General features: G+C 53.7%; 1 protein-coding gene across 1 annotated transcript in view; it reads left to right on the top strand.

The window, feature by feature from the left end:
- Positions 1-1730: 1730 nt before the first annotated feature.
- Positions 1731-22596, top strand: part of LOC148453822 (dystrobrevin beta-like) — a 29575-nt gene continuing 8709 nt past the window's right edge. The window contains exon 1 of the mRNA XM_088461654.1: positions 1731-1824. The gene's annotated coding sequence lies outside the window, so the exon portion shown is untranslated. The remainder of the gene's footprint in view (positions 1825-22596) is intronic.

The raw sequence follows: 22596 nt of genomic DNA on the forward strand, positions 1-22596 counted from the left end.
CCTCCCAGTGCTCTTCCTAGTGCTCCTTCCACTGCTCCTCCCAGTGCTCTTACTAGTGCTCCTCCCAGTGCTCTTCCTAGTGCTCCTCCCAGTGCTCTTCCTAGTTCTCCTTCCACTGCTCCTCCCAGTGCTCCTCCCAGTGCTCTTCCTAGTGCTCCTCCCAGTGCTCTTCCTAGTGCTCCTTCCACTGCTCCTCCCAGTGCTCTTCCTAGTGCTCCTCCCAGTGCTCCTTCCACTGCTCCTCCCAGTGCTCTTCCTAGTGCTCCTCCCAGTGCTCTTCCTAGTGCTCCTTCCACTGCTCCTCCCTGTGCTCCTCCCAGTGCTCTTCCTAGTGCTCCTCCCAGTGCTCTTCCTAGTGCTCCTTCCACTGCTCCTCCCGGTGCTCTTCCTAGTGCTCTTCCTAGTGCTCCTTCCACTGCTCCTCCCAGTGCTCTTCCTAGTGCTCCTCCCAGAGCTCATCCCAGTGCTTCCTAGTGCTCCTCCCAGTGCTCTTCCTAGTGCTCCTCCCAGTGCTCTTCCTAGTGCTCCTCCCAGTGCTCCCATTTCACCAGCAGGTGACTGACAATGACCCATGTGTGAATAAAAATGATAATAGTGAAAAAATGGCGCTTTGGGGCCCACATAAAATATACAAGCGGCAGTAATGCTCATTCCTTGGGGTATATAAAGCTCAGTGATAACCTGGGTCTGTGTCTTACTGATGTTCTTCTCAGTTTACTTGTTAGATCTAAACTTGTCTGTTATGAAGAACACAGGAAAGTATTGTAGCATGAAACGGGGTCAGCGCCGCCATCCGGGCGGGACTTTGTACTTTATACAGACAGCAAAAGAGAGAATGTGAGGAATGTACTTTCCAGGGGTTTATTGTTACTTGGGATGAATATTCTTCCGGTTCTATGGTCAGTGTATCAATAAAGCCAGGTACAGGGCCCGACCCTCTCTCATGTATAAAGCTGGCGTAGATGCCTGGGAACGCACGCTTCCATTTCCCCTCAGCCAGTCCTGTTTCTGCGCCTCCTCTGCCTTTCTCATTACTTTCCCTCTATCAGTCATCTACATTCTCCTCACATTTCCATTATTACTGAGATTACAGCTCTGAGCCAGCGGAATTGTAGCTGTAACCCCCTGTTCCTCATTGTGGGGACTGATGATGGAATCATGTAGTGATAGTATTGTACCATGATGCCAGTGATGAGGATTTATGGACCAGGCTGGTAGAGGGGGGTCTGTGAGTGATGGGGGCTCACTCATCACATACACTGTCCAGACCCACGTCTGTCATTATGGGATTGGTGTGTGTGGCACAGCTGTGGGCAGGGCCGCCATCAGGGGGGGGGGGGGCTGCGGGGACTCCAGTCCCGGGCCCGCAGAGAGAGGGGGCCCGGGGAGCGGAAGGGTGACGTTGTGGAATGCAGTGATGGGCGGTACCGCACATCACTGCTGGAAGGCATCGGGGGCAGCCAAAGGAGAAAAGTCACTGGCTGGTATTTAATACATGGAGCCGTCCGCAAGCCAATCACAGCAACTCGCGGAACGGCAGTCAGCCAATCAGCAGCAGCCGCTGCTGATTGGCTGCAGTTCCGCGAGCCAATCACAGCTCGTGGAACAGCAGCCAGCCAATCAGCAGCGGCTGCTGCTGATTGGCTGGCTGCCGTTCCGCGAGTTGCTGTGATTGGCTTGCGGACGGCTCCATGTATTAACTGCCACCGAGACTCTCCTCCTCCTCTCTGGCAGCTGCCGGTGCATCCACCAGTGACAGGCGGTACCGCACATCACTCTGCGCTGAGGGGGCTCCCAGAGTCACGGAGATGGCCGAGTGTCCAGGTAAGTTTGGGCTCTGTTGTAGGGAGGGAGTGCCTAATTTATGTATTATATACAGTGTGTGTGTGTATATATATATAATATAATCATACACCTACATGTGGGTAAGTGCTGTTATGTTACTTGCTGTGCTGACACTTACATTTGCATGCTCTTAATTTAATATAGCTAAGCACCAGAGGCTTTTGTTTGTTGTATGTATGTTATGTATATGTATATGTGTATGTATATGTGTATGTATATGTGTATATATATATATATATATATATATATATATACACACACAAAACATCTTGTGCTTAGATATGTTAAATTAAAAACATGCAAATAAAAATGTCAGCACAGCAAGTAACATAACAGCACTTGCAGAGGGAGGTGTGCAGAGGGCGGTGTGCAGAGGCGGTGTGCAGATGGAGGTATGAAGATGGAGGTGTGCAGAGTGCGGTGTGCAGAGGGAGGTGTGCAGAGGGAGGTGTGCAGAGGGCAGTGTGCAGAGGGAGGTGTGCAGAGGGCGGTGTGCAGAGGGAGGTGTGCCGAGGGCGGTGTGCAGAGGGAGATGTGCAGAGGGCGGTGTGCAGAGGCGGTGTGCAGATGGAGGTATGAAGATGGAGGTGTGCGGTGTGCAGAGGGCGGTGTGCAGAGGGAGGTGTGCAGATGTAGGTGTGCAGAGGGCAGTGTGCAGAGGGAGGTGTGCAGAGGGCGGTGTGCAGAGGGAGGTGTGCAGAGGGCGGTGTGCAGAGGGAGGTGTGCAGAGGGCGGTGTGCAGAGGCGGTGTGCAGATGGAGGTATGAAGATGGAGGTGTGCAGAGTGCGGTGTGCAGAGTGCGGTGTGCAGAGGGAGGTGTGCAGAGGGCGGTGTGCAGAGGGAGGTGTGCAGAGGGCGGTGTGCAGAGTGAGGTGTGCAGAGGGCGGTGTGCAGAGGGCGGTGTGCAGAGGGCGGTGTGCAGAGGACGGTGTGCAGAGGGAGATGTGCAGAGGGCGGTGTGCAGCGGGCGGTGTGCAGAGGGCTGTGTGCAGAGGGAGGTGTGCAGATGGACGCGTGCAGAGGGCGTACAGATGGCGGTGTGCAGAGGGCGGTGTGCAGAGGGCGGTGTGCAGAGGGAGGTGTGCAGATGGCGGTGTGCAGAGGGCGGTGTGCAGATGGAGGTGTGCGGTGTACAGATGGAGGTGTGCAGAGGGCGGAGGGCAGAGGGCGGTGTGCAGAGGGAGGTGTGCAGAGGGCGGTGTGCAGATGGAGGTGTGCGGTGTACAGATGGAGGTGTGCAGAGGGCGGTGTGTAGAGGGCGGTGTGCAGAGGGCGGTGTGCAGATGGAGGTGTGCAGTGGGCGGTGTGCAGAGGGCGGCGTGCAGAGGGCGGCGTGCGGAGGGCGGTGTGCAGAGGGCGGTGTGCAGAGGGCGGTGTGCAGAGGGCGGTGTGCAGAGGGAGGTGTGCAGAGGGCTGTGTGCAGAGGGTGGTGTGCAGAGGGAGGTGTGCAGAGGGCGGTGTGCAGAGGTGGTGTGCAGATGGAGGTATGAAGATGGAGGTGTGCAGAGTGCGGTGTGCAGAGGGAGGTGTGCAGAGGGCGGTGTGCAGAGGGAGGTGTGCAGAGGGCGGTGTGCAGAGGGAGATGTGCAGAGGGTGGTGTGCAGAGGGTGGTGTGCAGAGGGAGGTGTGCAGAGGGAGATGTGCAGAGGGAGATGTGCAGAGGGAGATGTGCAGAGGGTGGTGTGCAGAGGGAGGTGTGCAGAGGGCGGTGTGCAGAGGGAGGTGTGCAGAGGGCGGTGTGCAGAGGCGGTGTGCAGATGGAGGTATGAAGATGGAGGTGTGCAGAGTGCGGTGTGCAGAGTGCGGTGTGCAGAGGGAGGTGTGCAGAGGGCGGTGTGCAGAGGGAGGTGTGCAGAGGGGGGTGTGCAGAGTGAGGTGTGCAGAGGGCGGTGTGCAGAGGGAGGTGTGCAGAGGGCGGTGTGCAGAGGGAGATGTGCAGAGGGTGGTGTGCAGAGGGCGGTGTGCAGAGGGAGGTGTGCAGAGGGAGATGTGCAGAGGGTGGTGTGCAGAGGGTGGTGTGCAGAGGGTGGTGTGCAGAGGGCGGTGTGCAGAGGGCTGTGTGCAGATGGACGCGTGCAGAGGGCGTACAGATGGCGGTGTGCAGAGGGCGGTGTGCAGAGGGCGATGTGCAGAGGGCGATGTGCAGAGGGTGGTGTGCAGAGGGTGGTGTGCAGAGGGCGGTGTGCAGAGGGCTGTGTGCAGATGGACGCGTGCAGAGGGCGTACAGATGGCGGTGTGCAGAGGGCGGTGTGCAGAGGGAGGTGTGCAGAGGGAGGTGTGCAGAGGGCGGTGTGCAGAGGGCGGTGTGCAGATGGAGGTGTGCGGTGTACAGATGGAGGTGTGCAGAGGGCGGTGTGCAGAGGGCGGCGTGCGGTGTGCAGAGGGCGGAGGGCAGAGGGCGGTGTGCAGAGGGAGGTGTGCAGAGGGCGGTGTGCAGAGGGAGGTGTGCAGAGGGCGGTGTGCGGTGTACAGATGGAGGTGTGTAGAGGGCGGTGTGCAGAGGGCGGTGTGCAGATGGAGGTGTGCAGTGGGCGGTGTGCAGAGGGCGGCGTGAAGAGGGAAGCGTGCAGAGGGCTGTGTGCAGAGGGAGTTGTGCAGATGGAGGTGTGCAGAGGGCGGTGTGCAGAGGCGGTGTGCAGATGGAGGTATGAAGATGGAGGTGTGCAGAGTGCGGTGTGCAGAGGGCGGTGTGCAGAGGGAGGTGTGCAGATGTAGGTGTGCAGAGGGCAGTGTGCAGAGGGAGGTGTGCAGAGGGCGGTGTGCAGAGGGCGGTGTGCAGAGGGAGGTGTGCAGAGGGCGGTGTGCAGAGGGAGGTGTGCAGAGGGCGGTGTGCAGAGTGAGGTGTGCAGAGGGCGGTGTGCAGAGGGAGGTGTGCAGAGGACGGTGTGCAGAGGGAGATGTGCAGAGGGCGGTGTGCAGCGGGCGGTGTGCAGAGGGCTGTGTGCAGAGGGAGGTGTGCAGATGGACGCGTGCAGAGGGCGTACAGATGGCGGTGTGCAGAGGGCGGTGTGCAGAGGGCGGTGTGCAGAGGGAGGTGTGCAGATGGCGGTGTGCAGAGGGCGGTGTGCAGATGGAGGTGTGCGGTGTACAGATGGAGGTGTGCAGAGGGCGGAGGGCAGAGGGCGGTGTGCAGAAGGCGGTGTGCAGAGGGAGGTGTGCAGAGGGCGGTGTGCAGATGGAGGTGTGCGGTGTACAGATGGAGGTGTGCAGAGGGCGGTGTGTAGAGGGCGGTGTGCAGATGGAGGTGTGCAGTGGGCGGTGTGCAGAGGGCGGCGTGCAGAGGGCGGCGTGCGGAGGGCGGTGTGCAGAGGGCGGTGTGCAGAGGGCGGTGTGCAGAGGGCGGTGTGCAGAGGGCTGTGTGCAGAGGGTGGTGTGCAGAGGGAGGTGTGCAGAGGGCGGTGTGCAGAGGTGGTGTGCAGATGGAGGTATGAAGATGGAGGTGTGCAGAGTGCGGTGTGCAGAGGGAGGTGTGCAGAGGGCGGTGTGCAGAGGGAGGTGTGCAGAGGGCGGTGTGCAGAGGGAGATGTGCAGAGGGTGGTGTGCAGAGGGAGGTGTGCAGAGGGAGGTGTGCAGAGGGAGATGTGCAGAGGGTGGTTTGCAGAGGGAGGTGTGCAGAGGGCGGTGTGCAGAGGGAGGTGTGCAGAGGGCGGTGTGCAGAGGCGGTGTGCAGATGGAGGTATGAAGATGGAGGTGTGCAGAGTGCGGTGTGCAGAGTGCGGTGTGCAGAGGGAGGTGTGCAGAGGGCGGTGTGCAGAGGGAGGTGTGCAGAGGGCGGTGTGCAGAGTGAGGTGTGCAGAGGGCGGTGTGCAGAGGGAGGTGTGCAGAGGGCGGTGTGCAGAGGGAGATGTGCAGAGGGTGGTGTGCAGAGGGCGGTGTGCAGAGGGAGGTGTGCAGAGGGAGATGTGCAGAGGGTGGTGTGCAGAGGGTGGTGTGCAGAGGGTGGTGTGCAGAGGGCGGTGTGCAGAGGGCTGTGTGCAGATGGACGCGTGCAGAGGGCGTACAGATGGCGGTGTGCAGAGGGCGGTGTGCAGAGGGCGATGTGCAGAGGGCGATGTGCAGAGGGTGGTGTGCAGAGGGTGGTGTGCAGAGGGCGGTGTGCAGAGGGCTGTGTGCAGATGGACGCGTGCAGAGGGCGTACAGATGGCGGTGTGCAGAGGGCGGTGTGCAGAGGGAGGTGTGCAGAGGGAGGTGTGCAGAGGGCGGTGTGCAGAGGGCGGTGTGCAGATGGAGGTGTGCGGTGTACAGATGGAGGTGTGCAGAGGGCGGTGTGCAGAGGGCGGCGTGCGGTGTGCAGAGGGCGGAGGGCAGAGGGCGGTGTGCAGAGGGAGGTGTGCAGAGGGCGGTGTGCAGAGGGAGGTGTGCAGAGGGCGGTGTGCGGTGTACAGATGGAGGTGTGCAGAGGGAGGTGTGTAGAGGGCGGTGTGCAGAGGGCGGTGTGCAGATGGAGGTGTGCAGTGGGCGGTGTGCAGAGGGCGGCGTGAAGAGGGAAGCGTGCAGAGGGCTGTGTGCAGAGGGAGTTGTGCAGATGGAGGTGTGCAGAGGGCAGTGTGCAGAGGGCAGTGTGCAGAGGGCGGTGTGCAGATGGATGTGTGCAGAGGGCGGTTTGCAGAGGGCGGTGTGCAGAGGGAGGTGTGCAGAGGGAGGTGTGCGGTGTACAGATGGTGTGCAGATGGCGGTGTGCAGAGGGCGGTGTGCAGAGGGAGGTGTGCGGTGTACAGAGGGAGATGTACAGAAGGCGGTGTGCAGAGGGTGGTGTGCAGTGGGCGGTGTGCAGATGGAGGTGTGCAGAGGGCGGTGTGCAGATGGCAGAGGGCGGTGTGCAGAAGGCGGTGTGCAGAGGGCGGTGTGCAGAGGTAGGTGTGCAGAGGGCGGCGTGCAGAGGGCGGCGTGCAGAGGGAGGCGTACAGAGGGAGGCGTGCAGAGGGAGGCGTGCAGAGGGCGGTGTGCTGATGTAGGTGTGCAGAGGACGGTGTGCAGAGGGAGATGTGCAGAGGGCGGTGTGCAGAGGCGGTGTGCAGATGGAGGTATGAAGATGGAGGTGTGCAGAGTGCGGTGTGCAGAGTGCGGTGTGCAGAGGGAGGTGTGCAGATGTAGGTGTGCAGAGGGCGGTGTGCAGAGGGCGGTGTGCAGAGGGCGGTGTGCAGAGGCGGTGTGCAGATGGAGGTATGAAGATGGAGGTGTGCAGAGTGCGGTGTGCAGAGTGCGGTGTGCAGAGGGAGGTGTGCAGAGGGCGGTGTGCAGAGTGAGGTGTGCAGAGGGCGGTGTGCAGAGGGAGGTGTGCAGAGGGCGGTGTGCAGAGGGAGATGTGCAGAGGGTGGTGTGCAGAGGGCGGTGTGCAGAGGGAGGTGTGCAGAGGACGGTGTGCAGAGGGAGATGTGCAGAGGGTGGTGTGCAGAGGGCGGTGTGCAGAGGGCTGTGTGCAGAGGGAGGTGTGCAGATGGACGCGTGCAGAGGGCGTACAGATGGCGGTGTGCAGAGGGCGGTGTGCAGAGGGAGGTGTGCAGATGGCGGTGTGCAGAGGGCGGTGTGCAGATGGAGGTGTGCGGTGTACAGATGGAGGTGTGCAGAGGGCGGTGTGCAGAGGGCGGAGGGCAGAGGGCGGTGTGCAGAAGTCGGTGTGCAGAGGGAGGTGTGCAGTGGGCGGTGTGCAGAGGGCGGTGTGCAGATGGAGGTGGCGGTGTACAGATGGAGGTGTGCAGAGGGCGGTGTGTAGAGGGCGGTGTGCAGAGGGCGGTGTGCAGATGGAGGTGTGCAGAGGGCGGCGTGCAGAGGGAGGCGTGCAGAGGGCTGTGTGCAGAGGGAGTTGTGCAGATGGAGGTGTGCAGAGGGCAGTGTGCAGAGGGCGGTGTGCAGATGGATGTGTGCAGAGGGCGGTTTGCAGAGGGCGGTGTGCAGAGGGAGGTGTGCAGAGGGAGGTGTGCGGTGTACAGATGGTGTGCAGATGGCGGTGTGCAGAGGGCGGTGTGCAGAGGGAGGTGTGCGGTGTACAGAGGGAGATGTACAGAGGGCGGTGTGCAGAGGGTGGTGTGCAGAGGGTGGTGTGCAGTGGGCGGTGTGCAGATGGAGGTGTGCAGAGGGCGGTGTGCAGATGGCAGAGGGCGGTGTGCAGAAGGCGGTGTGCAGAGGGCGGTGTGCAGAGGTAGGTGTGCAGAGGGCAGTGTGCAGAGGGCGGCGTGCAGAGGGCGGCGTGCAGAGGGCGGCGTGCAGAGGGCGGCGTGCAGAGGGAGGCGTGCAGAGGGCGGCGTGCAGAGGGCGGTGTGCAGAGGGCGGTGTGCAGAGGGAGGTGTGCAGAGGGCGGTGTGCAGAGGGAGGTGTGCAGATGGCGGTGTGCGGTGTACAGATGGAGGTGTGCAGAGGGCGGTGTGCAGAGGGAGATGTGCAGAGGGCGATGTACAGTGGGCGGTGTGCAGAGGGCGGTGTGCAGAGGGCGGTGTGCAGATGGAGGTGTGCAGAGGGCGGCGTGCAGTGTGCAGAGGGCGGTGTGCAGAGGGCAGAGGGCGGTGTGCAGAGGGCGGTGTGCAGAGGGCGGTGTGCAGAAGGCGGTGTGCAGAGGGCGGTGTGCAGAGGACGGTGTGCAGAGGGCGGTGTGCAGATGGAGGTGTGCGGTGTACAGATGGAGGTGTGCAGAGGGAGGTGTGCAGATGGACGCGTGCAGAGGGCGTAGAGATGGCGGTGTGCAGAGGGTGGTGTGCAGAGGGTGGTGTGCAGATGGAGTTGTGCAGATGGAGGTGTGCAGAGGGCGGTGTGCAGATGGAGGTGTGAAGAGGGCAGTGTGCAGAGGGCGGTGTGCAGAGGGCGGTGTACAGATGGTGGTGTGCAGATGTAGGTGTGCAGATGGAGGTGTGCATAGGGCAGTGTGCAGAGGGAGGTGTGCAGAGGGAGGTGTGCAGAGGGCGGTGTGCAGATGGAGGTGTACGGTGTACAGATGGAGGTGTGCAGATGGAGGTGTGCAGAGGGCGGTGTGCAGAGGGCGGTGTGCAGAGGGAGGTGTGCAGAGGGCGGTGTGCAGAGGGCGGCGTGCAGTGTGCAGAGGGCGGTGTGCAGATGGAGGTGTGCAAAGGGCGGTGTGCAGAGGGCGGTGTGCAGAGGCGGTGTGCAGAGGGAGGTGTGCAGAGGGCGGTGTGCAGAGGGAGGTGTGCAGAGGGCGGTGTGCAGAGGCGGTGTGCAGAGGGAGGTGTGCAGAGGGCGGTGTGCAGATGGAGATGTGCAGAGGGCGGTGTGCAGAGGGCGGTGTGCAGAGGGAGGTGTGCAGAGGGCGGTGTGCAGAGGGCGGTGTGCAGATGGAGGTGTGCGGTGTACAGATGGAGGTGTGCAGATGGAGGTGTGCAGAGGGCGGTGTGCAGAGGGCGGTGTGCAGAGGGAGATGTGCAGAGGGCGGTGTGCAGATGGAGGTGTGCGGTGTACAGAGGGAGGTGTGCAGAGGGCGGTGTGCAGAGGGAGGTGTGCAGAGGGCGGTGTGCAGAGGGAGGTGTGCAGAGTGCGGTGTGCAGATGGAGGTGCACAGAGGGCGGTGTGCAGATGGAGGTGTGCGTGGGGATTTAATATGCATTTCTGTAACATGGGCCTAATTCAGAGATGTGCACTAATGCTGCCGCAGCTGTTAATATATGCTGATGCAACAGCGGTCGGGACTTGTATTGAGACGCCCACAAGAGCCCTCGCAGCTGTTCGCAACTATACGCGCAAACGCAGCATCGGACGCAGATCAGGCAAACGCCAACTCCCCGAGTACAGCTGGGTACACACTAGATGATTTTATGAACGATTTGGCCGATACTGATGCATTGTAATGACAAATCGTTCATATCGTCACTATGCAGCATGGCCCCCGCCGTCGTTCCATCGCTGCTGCCATCGTCCAGTATGTATGCACTATGGACCTGATTCATACCCTGTCGCTAAGTTGCGCTCGATCTGAGCGATTTTCCTCCGTCTGAGCATGCGTATAATTCCCAGTGCGCGTGCGCAAGCCAGTCTTTGCGATGTAATTTTGGTTGCTCGTAAGCCACTATCAGGTCGCTGCTTTGAGTGATGGGTGGTAACAGGAGAAGGTGCATGTGAACGGGGGAGTGGATGTGCAAACGCAGGCGTGTCAGGCCGTCAAAACGCCGTGTAAAGGGCGTGCATAATTAGCAAAGTAGCGTCATGGTACACGTCACCTGCCTGTATGTCAGGCCGCACTGATCGCTGTGCTTGCGGTGGGGAAAGACAACCTCAAGGGTTGCGAGCAGCTCCGATGGCTCTCCATGTTCCCGATTAATCCTACAGTTCCTGGAGATGACGTGTACTGCGAGTGGCAAGGGGGCGTCTTTATACACTTGCGAGCGCACTTTGCCATAGCTCGCAAAGACATAAAGGGTGCCCATACACGACGCAATGCGAGCGCTTCATTTAAATATCCAGCCCCTTTTGCCAGCGAACGGCCGCAATTTGTGATCAGGTCTGAATGAGCTCCAATGTCACTATGCAGCATGGCCCCCGCCATTGTTCCATCGCTGCCGGCATCGGTTACCGTCACTAGCGACATCGCGCTGGGTACACATCGTCCAGTGTGTATGTCACTATGCAGCATGGCCCCCGCCGTTGTTCCATCGCTGCCGGCAGCGGGTACCGTCACTAGCGACATCGCACTGGGTACACATCGTCCAGTGTGTATGTCACTATGCAGCATGGCCCCCACCGTCGTTTCATCACTGCCGGCATCGGGTACCGTCACTAGCGACATCGCGCTGGGTACACATCGTCCAGTGTGTATGTCACCCACACTGCGAATGCAGACTCGCCGCGTGTGACTACGGTCTTGTACCGTGACTCAGATGTATGCGCAATGGCAAAAAATCGCTCCATTTGCAAAAACATCATAGCGTAAATCTCAGGCCCCATAAACGGACTCAGATGCATCTAACGCTTAGAGAAAGAGGGAAACGTGCGAGCCTTGGCGGCGTACAGTAAGGGCCTCATCCCCCTCGTACAGACCTCAGGGGAGCCACGTGGGTGACAGCAGGCGTTTCTCTGGTGGGTGTAACATACTGATGACGACTCTGGCGATCGGCAGCCACTTCTGTCCCTCCTGCTGTATATAGATCATTAATGTGGCTGCTATTATATAACGTAGCGCCCATCCAATCACAGTACTTGGCTGATATTTGCATTCATTAATAACACTTCTATCATTTGCATACGGTGTTTCAGGGCCTGATTCAGAGATGGACATAATGGTGATTACGGCGCAGATCAAGCGATTATTTGCCACTGCACGTCCGTATAAATCACACGGCGCCTGCGCAGCGATCGCACCGCGATTACGGATGCACAGAGGATCCACTTACAGTGTGAGTGACAGGTAGTTTCGGGGTGGTAACGGGAGGTGGTCAGGAAGACGCAGGCGCGTCTGACGGTTAGGACGCCGGTACATGGGCACGCATAAATTAGCCCTTGCGATTTCCTGCGTAGCATGAGAGCCCTCTGCGTGTCAGGAGGCGAGTCAGCTGGTCAGACCGGCCGCAAGGGCAAGTTGGGCGCTCGATGTGCGTCAGTGTTGCGATATTTACGCAGGTAAGCGACGTCGTACGCATGTGAGAAGGCAGCGGAGGACGTCATTACGCCCGGGTGATCTTTGGAACCATTAGCATGTTTTTGCAGCTGCGCTGCGTACGAAACCACAGCGGCATTGCGCATTAGCGTCCATCCCTGCATCAGGGCCTCAGTATGATATTACATTGTATACACATTGGGTAATGTTACTATGGGGCCTACTTACCATTAATTATTAGTGGCTTATTAGTGGGGGGGGGGTTAACCGCAAATATTTAGTATCACCCCCATGTATGAAAGTGGGACCACAGTGGATATCTCCGATACCGCAGCCCCCGTGGGATGCTGGCAGATTGAGGCGAGGAGCGTATTGTATATTACATGTCGTTTTGAATCTTGGTTGCGTCGCAGACGCAGCGAAATACCGCTCACCGCGTACCAGAGACGCTAAGCGGCGACACTAACCGCTCAGGAATTGTATTTACACAGGTACAGTCACAGAGGGAGCGCTGTGGAATTTGGCGTGAGGTAACGTCGCGTCCGCTGCGTCGTAGCACTTCTTATACAGATTCAGGCTCCGGGAAGTGGTAATATGAAAACGCTCGTTTCAGCCTTCCCCTTGTGCATTAGCGCTATCCGGAGAGTGCGGCCCTGAGACGCCAACTTTCACTGCCCGTGGACGGAGCAACTCTGCCTGTTCTGAACAATCCACAATCGGCGCACCATGGAGAGCGCCAGCCGCCCTTGCACCAGCCAATGACAGGCGCGGTGTCTCCTTCTCAACTCTGTATAAACATGGCGTCCGTGGCTCTGCCGCGCTCACAGACACTCCCACAACACGCCCATGAGACAGACTTTATTTTTGCGCATATTTCAGGGTCATCGCCCAGGAAAGCGCATGGTTTTAACTTTCTGCTCCTAAAGCCAGTGATCCCGTGTGTAACAGCGTACACTCAGTGGTATACAGGCGCCATAGGGGTTTTCAGTATTTTTTTTTGCGCAGTGCCAAATAATCGCTCAACCCTGCCAACATCGGTATTGTGTTCAGGTTCCGTCCGCCTATGAATCGTGCCCTCAGTCACACAGATGTACAAACGTCGCACACCCCATTGATTAGTGTACGCTAGCAATGCAGTTATGTCGCTACCGGTTGTTTATGTGAATAACTTGCAAATTTTGCGCAAAAAAAGAAAAGTGCTCGGCGTATCCTAGTCGCACGGATCGGGCGTACAGAGAGGGGCTATTTAGTGCAGCTGAAGCCACGGTTTAAAAGGACACATCTGTATATATTTATTTTCAGTGATATAAGCTGCATATATACATACTGTAGCTATCTATATACTGCTGTGTTGTTATGATTGGATGGATCTGTGCCGTGTTGTTAGGATTGGATGGATCTGTGCCGTGTTATGATTGGATGGATCTGTGCCGTGTTGTTATGATTGGATGGATCTGTGCCGTGTTATGATTGGATGGATCTGTGCCGTGTTGTTATGATTGGCTGGATCTGTGCTGTGTTATGATTGGATGGATCTGTGCTGTGTTATGATTGGATGGATCTGTGCCGTGTTATGATTGGATGGATCTGTGCCGTGTTATGATTGGATGGATCTGTGCCGTGTTATGATTGGATGGATCTGTGCCGTGTTATGATTGGATGGATCTGTGCCGTGTTGTTATGATTGGATGGATCTGTGCTGTGTTGTTATGATTGGATGGATCTGTGCCGTGTTATGATTGGATGGATCTGTGCCGTGTTGTTATGATTGGATGGATCTGTGCCGTGTTGTTATGATTGGATGGATCTGAGCCGTGTTGTTATGATTGGATGGTTCTGTGCTGTGTTGTTATGATTGGATGGCTCTGTGCCGTGTTATGATTGGATGGATCTGTGCCGTGTTGTTATGATTGGATGGATCTGTGCCGTGTTGTTATGATTGGATGGATCTGAGCCGTGTTGTTATGATTGGATGGATCTGTGCCGTGTTATGATTGGATGGATCTGTGCTGTGTTGTTATGATTGGATGGATCTGTGCCGTGTTGATATGATTGGATGGATCTGTGCCGTGTTGATATGATTGGATGGATCTGTGTCGTGTTGTTATGATTGGATGGATCTGTGCCGTGTTGTTATGATTGGATGGATCTGTGCCGTGTTATGAATGGATGGATCTGTGCCGTGTTATGATTGGATGGATCTGTGCCGTGTTGTTATGATTGGATGGATCTGTGTCGTGTTGTTATGATTGGATGGATCTGTGCCGTGTTGTTATGATTGGATGGATCTGTGCCGTGTTATGAATGGATGGATCTGTGCCGTGTTATGATTGGATGGATCTGTGCCATGTTGTTATGATTGGATGGATCTGTGTCGTGTTGTTATGATTGGATGGATCTGTGCCGTGTTATGATTGGATGGATCTGTGCCGTGTTATGATTGGATGGATCTGTGTTGTGTTGTTATGATTGGATGGATCTGTGCCGTGTTGTTATGATTGGATGGATCTGTGCCGTGTTGTTATGATTGGATGGATCTGTGCTGTGTTGTTATAATTGGATGGATCTGTGCCGTGTTATGATTGGATGGATCTGTGCCGTGTTATGATTGGATGGATCTGTGCCGTGTTGTTGTTATTGGATGGATCTGTGCTCTGTTATGAATGGATGGATCTGTGCCATGTTGTTATGATTGGATGGATCTGTGCCATGTTGTTTTGATTGGATGGATCTGTGCCATGTTATGATTGGATGGATCTGTGCCGTGTTTTTATGATTGGATGGATCTGTGCCGTGTTGTTTTGATTGGATGGATCTGTGCCGTGTTGTTATGATTGGATGGATCTGTGCCGTGTTGTTATGATTGGATGGATCTGTGCCGTGTTATGATTGGATGGATCTGTGCTGTGTTGTTATGATTGGATGGATCTGTGCCGTGTTATGAATGGATGGATCTGTGCCGTGTTATGATTGGATGGATCTGTGCCGTGTTGTTATGATTGGATGGATCTGTGCCGTGTTATGATTGGATGGATCTGTGCTGTGTTGTTATGATTGGATGGATCTGTTCCGTGTTATGATTGGATGGATCTGTGCCGTGTTGTTATGATTGGATGGATCTGTGCCGTGTTATGATTGGATGGATCTGTGTTGTGTTGTTATGATTGGATGGATCTGTGCCGTGTTATGATTGGATGGATCTGTGTCGTGTTGTTATGATTGGATGGATCTGTGCTGTGTTGTTATGATTGGATGGATCTGTGCCGTGTTATGTTTGGATGGATCTGTGCCGTGTTATGATTGGATGGATCTGTGCCGTGTTGTTGTTATTGGATGGATCTGTGCCGTGTTGTTATGATTGGATGGATCTGTGCCATGTTATTATGATTGGATGGATCTGTGCCGTGTTATGATTGGATGGATCTGTGCCGTGTTGTTATGATTGAATGGATCTGTGCCGTGTTGTTTTGATTGGATGGATCTGTGCCGTGTTATGATTGGATGGATCTGTGCCGTGTTGTTATGATTGGATGGATCTGTGCCGTGTTATGATTGGATGGATCTGTGCTGTGTTGTTATGATTGGATGCATCTGTGCCGTGTTATGAATGGATGGATCTGTGCCGTGTTATGATTGGATGGATCTGTGCTGTGTTGTTATGATTGGATGGATCTGTGCCGTGTTATGATAGGATGGATCTGTGCCGTGTTGTTATGATTGGATTAGGGAGGGGCGTGTGATAGAGACACTGATAAAGGGAAGTATAGACCGTATACAGGTACAGTCATTAGGGAGGGGCGTATGATAGAGACACTGATAAAGGGAAGTATAGACCGTATACCGCTACAGTCATTAGGGAGGGGTGTGTGATAGAGACACTAATAAAGGGAAGTATAGACCGTATACAGCTACAGTCATTAGGGAGGGGTGTGTGATAGAGACACTAATAAAGGGAAGTATAGACCGTATACAGCTACAGTCATTAGGGAGGGGCGTGTTATAGAGACACTAATAAAGGGAAGTATAGACCGTATACCGCTACAGTCATTATGGAGGGGCGTGTGATAGAGACACTAATAAAGGGAAGTATAGACCGTATACAGCTACAGTCATTAGGGAGGGGTGTGTGATAGAGACACTGATAAAGGGAAGTATAGAGACCGTATACAGCTACAGTCATTAGGGAGGGGCGTGTGATAGAGACACTAATAAAGGGAAGTATAGACCGTATACAGGTACAGTCATTAGGGAGGGGTGTGTGATAGAGACACTAATAAAGGGAAGTATAGACCGTATACAGCTACAGTCATTAGTGAGGGGCGTGTGATAGAGACACTGATAAAGGGAAGTATAGACCGTATACAGGTACAGTCATTAGGGAGGGGCGTGTGATAGAGACACTGATAGAGGGAAGTATAGACCGTATACAGCTACAGTCATTAGGGAGGGGCGTGTGATAGAAACACTGATAAAGGGAAGTATAGAGACCGTATACAGCTACAGTCATTAGGGAGGGGCGTGTGATAGAGACACTAATAAAGGGAAGTATAGACCGTATACAGCTACAGTCATTAGGGAGGGGTGTGTGATAGAGACACTAATAAAGGGAAGTATAGAGACCGTATACAGCTACAGTCATTAGTGAGGGGCGTGTGATAGAGACACTGATAAAGGGAAGTATAGACCGTATACAGGTACAGGCATTAGGGAGGGGCGTGTGATAGAGACACTGATAAAGGGAAGTATAGACCGTATACAGGTACAGTCATTAGGGAGGGGCGTGTGATAGAGACACTGATAAAGGGAAGTATAGACCGTATACAGGTACAGTCATTAGGGAGGGGTGTGTGATAGAGAAACTAATAAAGGGAAGTATAGAGACCGTATACAGGTACAGTCATTAGGGAGGGGCGTGTGATAGAGACACTAATAAAGGGAAGTATAGACCGTATACAGCTACAGTCATTAGGGAGGGGCGTGTGATAGAGACACTAATAAAGGGAAGTATAGACCGTATACAGCTACAGTCATTAGGGAGGGGCGTGTGATAGAGACACTGATAAAGGGAAGTATAGACCGTATACAGCTACAGTCATTAGGGAGGGGTGTGTGATAGAGACACTGATAAAGGGAAGTATAGACCGTATACAGCTACAGTCATTAGGGAGGGGCGTGTGATAGAGACACTGATAAAGGGAAGTATAGACCGTATACAGCTACAGTCATTAGGGAGGGGCGTGTGATAGAGACACTGATAAAGGGAAGTATAGACCGTATACAGCTACAGTCATTAGGGAGGGGTGTGTGATAGAGACACTGATAAAGGGAAGTATAGACCGTATACAGGTACAGTCATTAGGGAGGGGCGTGTGATAGAGACACTGATAAAGGGAAGTGTAGACCGTATACAGCTACAGTCATTAGGGAGGGGCGTGTGATAGAGACACTGATAAAGGGAAGTATAGAGACCGTATACAGCTACAGTCATTAGGGAGGGGCGTGTGATAGAGACACTGATAAAGGGAAGTATAGAGACCGTATACAGGTACAGTCATTAGGGAGGGGCGTGTGATGGGATTGGGGATCTTGTATTTTTGTTCTATTGTTCTCCAATTTATCACTTATTTGTAATTATTCTGGATGGCTACAAATTGTGCCTCTTCCTCAGTGTAAGTCATACTACACCTATTCCATACATGCCCCCATCCCCTCTGTGCCCCCCACCACCATCAGTCTGTTTCCTGTCCATGCTGGGGACGTTGTGACGGAGGTTACTGGGTGCCCCATATATCTCACTGGTATTAATTCCTACAGAATTCTCACCAATATTGGCTCAGACTATAACATGGCGGCCTCCTCTGTGTTTAGGTGACAGACTCGCTTTGGTGTACTGTGCAGCATGAAATAAAATTATACCTGGTATTAATTAATTAACCTGACGCTGAGAGGGCTGATGGTCATCTCCTTCCCATGCTGAGTCATGTGAGGGTGGTTGCCTGCGCGGTCCCTCCTATATACAATTAGATAACCCAGGGGACGGAGTGACTGCGCGTTTATACCACCAGGGCTGGAGGGGACATAACAAATACGTAGCATTCTGCGTTTTTTTTTCCTGGGGATTTATTTTAGTATATAGAACCTAGGCCCTCATTCAGAGCCGCTCGCAATTAGCGCTCGCTCGTTCAGAAAAAGGTGGTGGCTATTCAAATGAACCGTACGCTCCTTGCGGTCTGTTGCCACCTCCATGTCTGAACGAGCGAACAAAACATGTGCTCGTTTATTTGATAAAAACGCCCCCTGGCCGCTCGCATCCTACGTCATGTCCGCTATTTATTAGATTAATCGAGTACATCGACCAGGGTATGAGCTGCTCGCTATTCTTGTGGTTGGTTTTTCCTACCACAATTTTGCGAGCAGTTCTGGCTAAAAAAAACCCCAGTGACGTGGTCAATGACGCTGCTGTTTTAAATATGCACACCCATAAAATGCCCGTTTTGACCTTTAAGCACGCCTGCGATCGGATCTCCACTCCCCATTTTCAAGCACCTTCCCCTGTTACCACCCACATACGCCTCAACCTGTCACTCAAATTATCAGGCATTCGCTATTTTGCAAGCACATGAATTTCGGCCGCACTAACTGGGTCGCGCATACGTATAACGATCCGTACGCATGCGCAGTTTGGCAAACATCGCTCGGAGCGAACGAGCTGCCGCTTACGAGTGGATCTGAATCAGGCCCCTTGTTTTTTACTGCCTGAGTTTGCTGACCTTCATATTACCGTACATGGCTGCTTTTGGCCCGGCTACACCCATGCATGCTTGTACACAGACCTGGCACCTCTACAGTCTGCACTAAACCAGGCCCCAGGAATCTGCTCTGCACGATCGGATAGGTGGAACTATAGGAGAGGTTTCATTCAGTATCTGATCTAGAAGACAGACCTAGGGGTCTATTTACTAAGCAGACAGAGTGAAAAGTGATCAGAAAGTGATAAGGTACCAGCCAATCAGCTCCCAACTGTCATTTTTCAAACACAGCCTGTGAGATGACAGTTGGGAGCTGATTGGCTGGCACCTTATCACTTTCTTATCACTTTTCACTCTGTCTCCTAGCACTGTTTAGTAAATAGACCCCCTAGTATCCAAGTTTAATAAAGACTTGAGGTATTTTTGTTTCACGCGAGTTACCCGTGGTGGCATAGCTCGTTACCCTGTGCCTGAGAAGATGCCACACCTGGACGCTGTTTAATGAATGAACTCTGTCTCTTTCCATGAAACCAGACACCTCAAACTTCAAGGAACAACTTCTTTCATGTCCTGCCAGACGCTCCTGGGAAGTGCTGGCTCTGCAGGAGGCACTGAGGGTGCAGCTAATGATCAGATTGTGTGCATGGGGTTACCCTGGCACAACCACGTCACATAGCCTTTTATCATGTCACTCTCATTGTCACCTTACATTGGAAGAGCAGCTCTGGCTTCTGGGGTGAAACTGATCATAAATAAAAAGTGAAAGGTAATAAGGTGGGAAGCTGCATGCCAGACCTGTGTGTGGTGTGTATTGCTGTATTCTGCTCACCAGGTGGCGCCCTTTCACTGCTATCACTTATTTCATTGTAATGTTAGTTAGACATTGATGTAAATGAACTCAATCTCTGTAGCTGTGTAATGCGAGATGCAATCTGGCAGGAACATGACAAATCATTTTAATAAGACAAATGCTGTTCATTTTTGCTTTATATATTCCTCTGAATGATTCATGTCCAATCATTTTTAACTTTTAAATAATGCACTTAAAATCCGTTTTGTTTTCTTCATGCGTGCCATCACCACAATCGTGACCGTTGTCCAGCCAGTCTCTCCTTACAGCACATAGCGGGTCTTTCTTAGGTCATTCCTTTCCCTACGTCCTTATATCAGGGAGAGGAGCGTCCTCCAACCAGCCCTTATATCAGGGAGAGGTGTGTCCAACCAGTCCTAATATCAGGGAGATGAGTGTCCTCCAACCAGTGCTTATATCAGGGAGAGGAGTGTCCAACCAGTCCTTATATCAGGGAGAGGGGTGTCCTCCAACCAGTCCTTATATCAGGGAGAGGTGTGTCCAACCAGTCCTTATATCAGGGAGAGGAGTGACCTCCAACCAGTCCTTATATCAGGGAGAGGCGCGTCCTCCAACCAGTCCTTATATCAGGGAGAGGCGCGTCCTCCAACCAGTCCTTATATCAGGGAGAGGAGTGTCCTCCAACCAGTCTTTATATTAGGGAGAGGAACGTCCTCCAGCCAGTCTTACATCAGGGAAAGTAGTGTCCTCCAACCAGCCCTTCTATCAGGGAGAGGAGCGTCCTCCAACCAGCCCTTCTATCAGGGAGAGGAGTGTCCTCCAACCAGCCCTTCTATCAGGGGAGGAGTGTCCTCCAACCAGTCCCTATATCAGGGAGAGGAGTGTCCTCCAACCAGTTCTTGTATCAGTGAGAGGAGTATTCTCCTACCAGTCCTTCTATCTGTCCTTATATCAGTGAGAGGAGTATTCTCCAACCAGTCCTTATATCTGTCCTTCCATCAGGTAGAGGAGTGTTCCCGAACCAGTCCTTCTATCTGTCCTTATATCAGTGAGAGGAGTATTCTCCAACCAGTCCTTCTCTCTGTCCTTCTCTCAGGAAGAGGAGTGTTCTCCAACCAGTCCTTCTATCTGTCCTTATATCTGGAGAGGAGTATTCTCCAACCAGTCCTTATATCTGTCCTTCCATCAGGGAGAGGAGTATTCCCGAACCAGTCCTTCTATCTGTCCTTATATCAGTGAGAGGAGTGTTCTCCAACCAGTCCTTCTATCTGTTCTTATATCAGGGAGAGAGTGTTCTCCAACCAGTCCTTCTATTTGTCCTTATATCATGGAGAGGAGTGTTCTCCAACCAGTCCTTCTATCTGTCCTTATACCAGGTAGAGGAGTATTCTCCAACGAGTCCTTCTATCTGTCCTTATATCATGGAGAGGAGTGTTCCCCAACCAGTCCTTCTATCTGTCATATCATGGAGAGGAGTGTTCCCCAACCAGTCCTTCTATCTGTCCTTATATCATGGAGAGGAGTGTTCCCCAACCAGTCCTTCTATCTGTCCTTATATCATGGAGAGGAGTGTTCTCCAACCAGTACTTCTATCTGTCCTTATATCAGAGAGAGGAGTGTTCTCCAACCAGTCCTTCTATCTGTCCTTATATCATGGAGAGGAGTGTCTCCAACCAGTCCTTCTATCTGTCCTTATATCAGGGAGAGGAGTATTCTCACACATTCCCACACACTCATCACACATGGGTCAGTAACCTGATATCAGGCGACAGGCAGCGATGGTCTCCGCCTCGTATCAGGCGACAGGCAGCTATGGTCTCAGCCTCGTATCAGACAACAGGTAGTGATAGTCTCAGCCTCGTATCAGGCAACAGGTAGTGACGGTCTCTGCCTCGTATCAGGCGACAGGCAGCGATGGTCGCAGCCTCATATCAGGCGACAGGCAGCGATGGTCTCAGCCTCATATCAGGCGACAGGCAGCGATGGTCGCAGCCTCGTATCAGGCGACAGGCAGCGATGGTCTCAGCCTCATATCAGGCGACAGGCAGCGATGGTCGCAGCCTCATATTAGGCGACAGGCAGAGATGGTCGCAGCCTCATCTGATGTTAAACAGATCCGATTTTTATCAGTATACAGCCAGACTGGGACATTGGGCCTCATTCAGACTCACTCGCAAGCGGCTGTCCGCTCGCAAGTGGGTCGATGGTGTGCACTGCGCATGTGCACGACGGAGGGAGCTCCGTCGTGCGCATGCGCCAGACGCGACGAGCAAAGGATTTTCCTTCGCTCGTTGTGTCTGATCAAAGGGGGCGTGCTGTCGATGTTGATTGACAGCACGCCCCCTTTGGTGGGCGTGCCGGGGGCGTGCCTGCCAGACGGAGGCGTTCCCAAGGGAACGCCTACCGTCAAAAGCCGGCCCCACTGACATCACTAGTGATGTCAGTGGGAGTGATTTTGGCTCTGATAGAGCCAAAATCACTCCAGGGCTTGTGGTCGAAAACCCCGACCACAGGCTTCTGGTCGCGATGGTCAAGACCATCGCGACCATCATCGTGCACGCTCGTATGTGCTGTAGGTGGTGACCCACAGCTATACGAGCGTCCAGGAGGACGCTCCATTTTTATGGAGGACGGCCCTCATTCAGAGCGAGCGCTCTGCTCAGAGCGTCCGGCTCTGAATGAGGGCCATTGTCACTACGGATGTAATTGGAATTCTATCATTCTAATACAAAGACTAATCATAGTACAGCTTTGTATGTCTGTGCATGGACAATTACTCTAACAATACTAAAACTGCAGTGATTGGTAATTGTTACAAGCTAATATTGTATTTTTGTATTAATTACACTGGTTGAGTGTTGTATTATTGTGTGTGAATTTTTTATTACCATATTAAATTTGTTACTCTGACTTCCAGCGCTTCATTCATTTATATATACATGTAATAAAGGAGGCCCTGCACTTTAATGGAACAGGAATGCTGTATAATATGGAATCTCTCCATAAGCCGAGCTCACTACCAATCCCGCTACTTGCTTCTGGGCCTATAGCCCTCCTCGGCTAACATGTAGATGTGTCTGTACGCAGTGTGAGGCACCGTCACTTAGTACTGAGGCCCGAGGGGTTGTGTGCCTCGATTTCTGTGAGCTGTGGGTGGGGTTAGAGATAAAGGGGCCATCCTCCTTGTTTGGTGCCTCACAGCACTTTGGGATATAGTTTACCGGTGCCTCTGCCTCAGGGAGGTTCTGATGTAGCGGCACATGAAACCATTGCTGGATCTATATGCTGTATACACTGAACACAGACAGGAGGCACCAGAGGAACAACAGGTGTCAGTGTGATGTGTAATACATGTCCGGCCACGCTGACTGTGCCTCCTATCACCGGTTATTATTTTCAATTATTTTTTTAAATCCTAATCTGCCGGCCTTGGTTTAGGATGCGGGCTGTACTTTCACAGAGATATGTCAGTGTGCAGCAGGCAATTTAGGAATAACTGATGTTAACCTCTGCCATTCAACGGACAGTAAAATACTAAAGACCCCCTGCTGGCAGTACTACATATTATCACACATGTATAGAGTGTAATCCTGTGTGCGAGGCCTCCTGTCCTCTCTGCCTGCTATTCCCCACTCTGGCTCTTCACTACTTTTGCTCC

This window comes from Taudactylus pleione, unplaced genomic scaffold (genome assembly GCF_031769625.1).
Source record: "Taudactylus pleione unplaced genomic scaffold, aTauple2 ptg001085l, whole genome shotgun sequence".
Taxonomy (NCBI): Eukaryota; Metazoa; Chordata; class Amphibia; order Anura; family Myobatrachidae; genus Taudactylus; species Taudactylus pleione.